Genomic DNA, 6,400 nt, shown 5'->3' on the forward strand with positions numbered 1-6,400 from the left:
CACAGGCAAGGAGTGTCTTGGAGGCACAGATCCTATTTGGGCAGTACTCAGGACCAAGTCTAATTCCCAAAGCAAGACTGCCTCGGCCAGAATGACCCATGCTGGCTGTAAGATCTGTGTCCATCAATTGATTCACAGCTGGTTACTCAGTGACAGCAGACTGTGTGAAGATTGCTGCTCCCAGTGGGTCTGTGGGAATGCATTGCAGTCTGTCCTCTGGAGAAGAGTCTTCAGCCTAGGATGGGTGGAGTAAATGAAAGGTTTTAACCAAGCAGTGGGTCTCACTCATTCTGATGGTTAGAGATTGTAAAGCACAGGGCAAAGCTTTAGAGGTGGTTTTGTGGCCATACTGGCTGCATGAGTGATGAAAGCAACTCAGTCCTAGGCCTGCTGGCATGAGAGAGTAGGTTTTCCCTATAGAATTGAAATTCTCAGATACTGCAGAAAACTGCAGACAAACTACACAGCTTAGGATCTGGTACTGAGTCCACTTTTCTGTTGAATCTATAGAATACACAGACTCTTGCTGGAAGATTCCCATTATTGTGAAATACCCCTGAGCCAACAAAAAGAATGAAAATTCCAGGATTCTTTGAATATAAGCTGGACAAATATCCCTAGATATGAGGTATCACAGGACATTTCTCTTTTTCTAAAGCAAAGTTCCTTTAGGGGATTTTTTGCATTTAAGTGAGCTATGAATGATATTTCTACAAATTTTATCCATTGTCTCAGCCACTGATAATAGAACACAACCCTCTTTGTAGTTACAAATATCTCAGATAGTGTGGTAAAAAGCCAAGCCCATGGCTCATGTGAATTAATGGAAGTAGTAGAAGGAGGCTCCTCCTTCATGCTGAGAAGCTTGTGTAACACTGGGCATCACTATCCTGTAGCTTTCATACCAGCAAACAGTTCCTTCAGAGGCAGCTGGAGAAGCATTTGAATGTCTTCTTCAAACAATAGTAAATTATTTCATGTTATTGTGCTTTAAGTTCTAAAGAGTGCCTGCCTTTTTAAATGTCTAAATATAAAACTCAGACAGTCTCCATATAGAGAGGTGGGTTATAAGCAGAGCTGTGCCAAAATGTTGACTTGTAAGGCTTTTTAATGGCTTTTTAAGATAATCTATAGAATGGACTATTGTGAGAAGACTTTCTACAGCATTATAACTAGCAAAATCATTTCAAGGATCACAGGCTTGAATCTCTATTAGCACAGGATGATCTTGTCCCTGAATCAGGAGCTTACAGAGAAAAAAAAAAGAGAAACAACAGTCTAAAGCTTTTTGGAAGCATTGACATATCAGTATGGTGCAGTTACGATATATAATGCACAGGGTGCTATAATGAATAAGCTGTCTTACTTTTTATCTCACTTAGAGCCTAGCTACAATAATGGTTTCTTGGTAAGATACATCTTCATAATCTTTATTATGTCTGTTATCTTAAAGAATTTTCCTCTTGCCTGTTTGGCTGTTCTTGGCAATTTTCCTTAAGGTACATGCATACAGTGCTATATAAAAGAGCTCTGCAAGAAGTTCTTGTAACTGCGAAAATCACAGTAGTGCACCTCATTCTGCCCAGCTGCGGAGCTGGTTCCATCTCAAATGATGACTCATTCCACAGACAAAATTTATTTTCCTTTTTCTTCTCCAGTACTGTTCTGGCTCTGCTTTTTAGGCACTACACACCATTTTGAGTCCTGCCCTAGAGGAGCATGGCTTTCCAATCCTGAGGCCACGGAGCAGCAGTGCTCTCTGTTTCACTGCTTCCTCTTCTGCTGCTTTCCTTACTAAGTAAACAAAAAACTTTCAAAAGATGATGCTAGGAAGTCAGATCCATAAAACTGAGTCAACAGACTTTTTTAATGGAATGCTGTGGTATCTCTCCTCCCTCCCCCCATTAACCTTCCCCTTCTCCTTAGGCAATACATTACCTGTTATTTTGGGTTTTTTCTTCAGTAAGTGATAATCACTTTCTTATCTTATCTAACAGCCCCCATGCTATACCGAGGCTGAAGCTGCCCAGCCACTCTCAGTTGTCCTGAAAGATTTATACATCTAATTAAATACAGAGGAGCTAGGATTCAGCTCTGAAGCTTGCTGTTTCATTTTTATACCTAAAGAAAAACTTGTGTTCCTGAAAGCTTATTTGCTTCTTTCAAATACAAAAGTTTTTCTCACAAAAGTTTATCCCCCAACCTTGTCATGTTATACATTTACAGTGGTAACAGGATGTGGAGGACAGAAAAGGGAGCCAGGAGGGTTCAGAGAAAGGAAAATGTGAATGAGATCTCTGAGGGGATGTTGTCCCACAGTGGCAGTGTTTTTACTCATGCTTTGTTTGATTATCTGGTTAGAATCAGCACTGATAAAATTACTCATCTAGTCTATGTGGGATCATAAAATGTCAAAAGTTAAGAATAATAAACAAGCATCTCAGAGTAGGAGACCTTCACAGGTTTTTATCTGGTGGTACAAAAGCTTTAAGAACTTCCAAGTTTATGAACTTTCACCTGTAAAAATATATATTTTTATAACCTGACATCACAATTCATTCTGTATGCGACTCAACTCATTTGTCTGAAGTTTCAGTGAGATAAAGGAAATGGTCCTCTACGAATGGCTATTTGGCATGCATAAAGGACTTCTGTTTTCTTTTCCCTTTGATAAGATGATATCCATAGTAGAATCACATAAATTTCTGAAGATTAACATTATTTATGAGTAGGGCCAAAACAATGATAGCAGAGCAAGATCCTTCAAACTTAAAACAATTTGTTATTCAGCCAACGTGTTCATTGATAAAAATGGCACAATTTCCCTTTAAAAGTCTGAACTTCTGCGGTAGCCATTCACTTTATTTTGAGTAAGCAGCAACAAGAATCTGGCTTATAATTGCTATATTAAACAGTGGACCGTAGATAATTCTATCTAAAAAACTTGCAAAAAAGAAACTATAAAAAAACCACCAAAACAAAACCAAAGTGACAGCAAACCCCACCACAAACACACAGACACACAAAAGATCAAGAAAAAACAAAACTATACCAAGCTTTAAAAAGCTCATTTGGGCAGGTTACCTACAAAAACAGCTAATTGAAAACCATTATTTTGGCATTTTTAAAATCATTGCCTGGGATTACAGAGTTTTTTGACAGGGAAGATGATGTGATGGAAGGTACATGAAAGCTTAATGATGCAAACTTTTGTTCATTAAAAATACAAGCTTTTAGACCCAGTAAAGTCTCAGCAATATCAGAGAATGGCCATTGGGAAAGAGGCAGCAGGGCAGCTAAAATGCTTGCAACCCTGCAATAAAAAAGGAAGGACTCATGGGTGCATCCCAAAAATAGTGTTTACTCCTTTCCTTACAGCTAATGCCAAACTGGTATCAGCAAATAAATAATAAGCTATTTCTCAAAACAGAGTGAATCAGCTCAGTGCTGGTTCATCTAGCAAGCCTCCACTCCTGCTCAGCACTTGGTATTCAGCAGGAACAACATGATGGCTGAGCAAAGCAGAACAGGGTAATTAAGTTACCCTTTCCTCTGCCAGAAAAGAAAGAGCTCCTTGTTCAAGCTTGAAGTTTCCTATTGCCTCCTTCCAGAGGCTGTGATATCTCCTGAAACAGACTGGTACAGGTAAAATTAAAGCCCTGGAGATGAGAAGTATCTTTAGTTTTGTGTTTATTGTCAGCCTTTGATTCACCATGTCCTGGGGCTGGCTCATTCTCTGTCAAAAGGAAAGGCCCTGGGTATCAGCTCTCCTGTTTTCTCCTTTGGAAATGTCTATTGCTTCTTAAATCTTTCCCATAACCACTTCAAAAGTCTTGTTCCTGGTTTTCAGGGTCAGTAGTAGGTTAGAGTTCAAATATACTAACCCAAATAGTTTTGCCTGTGTGATTTCCTACAGCCTTGTTTCCTATTACCTGACATGCCTCCAACAGCAGGGTCTTGGCCCTCCCTTCCCTCCGCTGTAATTCCATCTCAAATAGTCCCTCCTCATATATCTGTTTGTTAGTGTCATCCAACCCATCCTCCATTCCCATCAAACTCCTCATTTCCCCAAACACCAGTATGACAAAAGACAGTTCATGCCATGCTCTGGTGTGCATCTGGCATGTGCTGGACACTTGACTGGTCAAGTGTGGTGATAATTGTGGACAGCCAAGGGGGCAAATCCCTGTCCTGCCTCCTGCACTGGGTGCTGCCCAGCATCCCACCCCAGCTCTCACCCACATGCCAGCTGGATGTGCAGGAAGAGAGGATCCTGAGGCTTCTTGCCCTCTGTCAGCTGCCATGACCAGAGAGCAGTGGCATTTTCATCCCATTCTTCTCCTTCAGTAATCAGCCCAGGAGTGGGTTCTGATTTGAACAGCCTATGGCAGGAATGGGGTAAAATGAGCTGTGCGACAACTGTTCACAACACTGGAATTGAGATGTCTACTGTTAGTTTCTGGGATTAATAACCTACTGCAATGCATGGCAGAAGCACTGGTTTGCAGAGTGGCTGTAGATATTTGCTTTAGATTTCAGACAGAAAAGCTGGTTTGACCTATTTTGAAAGTGTAAGAATATTATTGCACTGTCAGACAGAAAAAAATTACTAGACTATATAGTAAAGCCAATATAGAACATATACAAAAAGAAGATATAACAAAATCTGAAAAATGCAATGAAGTTAAAAAAAAAATTTACCATGATTACATAAATTACTTAACAGGTGAATTTCATTTTGTGGTCTGTCTTGGAGCCAGTGACCCATTTGACTCAAACTGTTGTAGTGTTCTCCGCTCTTCAGCTCCTCTTCTCACTGCCACATTTGTCACATATGACATATGGTCATTGCAAAAGTGCTCAGACAGGTGAGAGACCTTTTCCTGATTATGGATTCTTGGCAGAAGTAAGAGGCTCCAGTTTGAGCAGGGCTTGGACATTAAACTTCACTTTTTGGGAAAAGCAAAATTAGTAAATTAGAGATTAATATTTTTTCTTGGTAAAAAATGCTCTCATAAGTAAGTAATTATTGTGTGCCCATATTTAGATGATCTACATTATACTGGAAATAGTTTACATGAAAAGTATGTTTTTAAAGTAGTATGTAGAACTTTAAAATCTTCTCAGGCTAGTTAATTCACAGTTACTTGATTTTTTAGATAAAAACTGTTTTTAAAACGGTATTTAAGACTTTCCATCTCTTTCTAGATATTTTGACATGTGCCACAGTTATACATTATTCTAATTTCTTTATCTTGAGACTCTATACTTCTGTGTATGAATTAGGCAAATGAGACCTTAGCTCTACTGACAAAAAAAAAAGTTCTTTGTAATATTACTGTGTTTTAAAAGAAGTCCAAAAATGTGACTGCAACTTCTGCTGGTAAGTATCATTTTAAGTATCTGAAGAGTAAAATAAACATGTTTTCATCCCTGTTAATTATTTTGGAATATGGAAATCAGGGAGAATTGCATGCTATTATATGTTCATTTCTGCGTGATTCATGTTTTCAATTTAAGCATTTGAAGGCTTTGCTCAGTTTCAAGTTCCCCATATGTACTACATACTCCCACTATATTTCTACCTGGAAAAATTGAAAGGGAAGACTGATGAAATAAGGTGGTGGGAGTGCATAATCCTGTGAATGTCTCCTTCATTTCCTGGATGAAATATCAGGCTTCATGGATCAGTAAATTATTACTAGGTTTTAATCCATCAAAGCAGAGTGAGTTTGAAAGGTGCAGCAGCTTGGGATGGTTGCAAGAGCAGGGAAGTTACAAGGGAGGAGTGTGTCTTGCTCTGCCCTCAGTGCAGCAGCAGCTCCTCCAAGGAGCTGGCAAAGCGAGGAGTGCAAGGTGAGCAGGAGGCTATTGGCAGCTCTTGCCTGACCATGTCTGGTGGCACAGAGTGCAGGGGACACTTGATCTTTGCAAACTCCTTTTCACAGCTTGCTGCACTCATTTCAGCCTTGCCAGCCCTCGTGTGAGTGGTGGGCTATGAACCCCAGAGCACACATAGATCTTTGCTACTGGTGCCCTCTGGCAGAAAATCGAGAGGCAAAGAAAGGCAACCTCTTATCAGCTGTCGCTTGTGTGTGTGATGCCAAAAAGGCACTGTGATGTACAGAGGGTGGGTGCTGCATAACGCTTGCTCATCCTGAAATCTTTCTTCCAGGTCTGCCTGTACCTGTTGTGTCACTTGGAGTGATTTTTTTCATTTTTCCATTGTTTACCTCATCCTTCAAACTATAAATTCCTCAGTGCACTTACTATCTGTCATCAGGTATCTAGGCAGAGGGTAAGACAACCAGCTCCAAATATCCTCCTGCTCAATCTCAGCAACCAACACCCTGACCTGCAGGTACCAGTCAGGCTGGGCAGCCACTCTGTAGCTCTATTG

Source organism: Pithys albifrons, chromosome 2 (assembly GCF_047495875.1).
Source record: "Pithys albifrons albifrons isolate INPA30051 chromosome 2, PitAlb_v1, whole genome shotgun sequence".
NCBI lineage: Eukaryota > Metazoa > Chordata > Aves > Passeriformes > Thamnophilidae > Pithys > Pithys albifrons.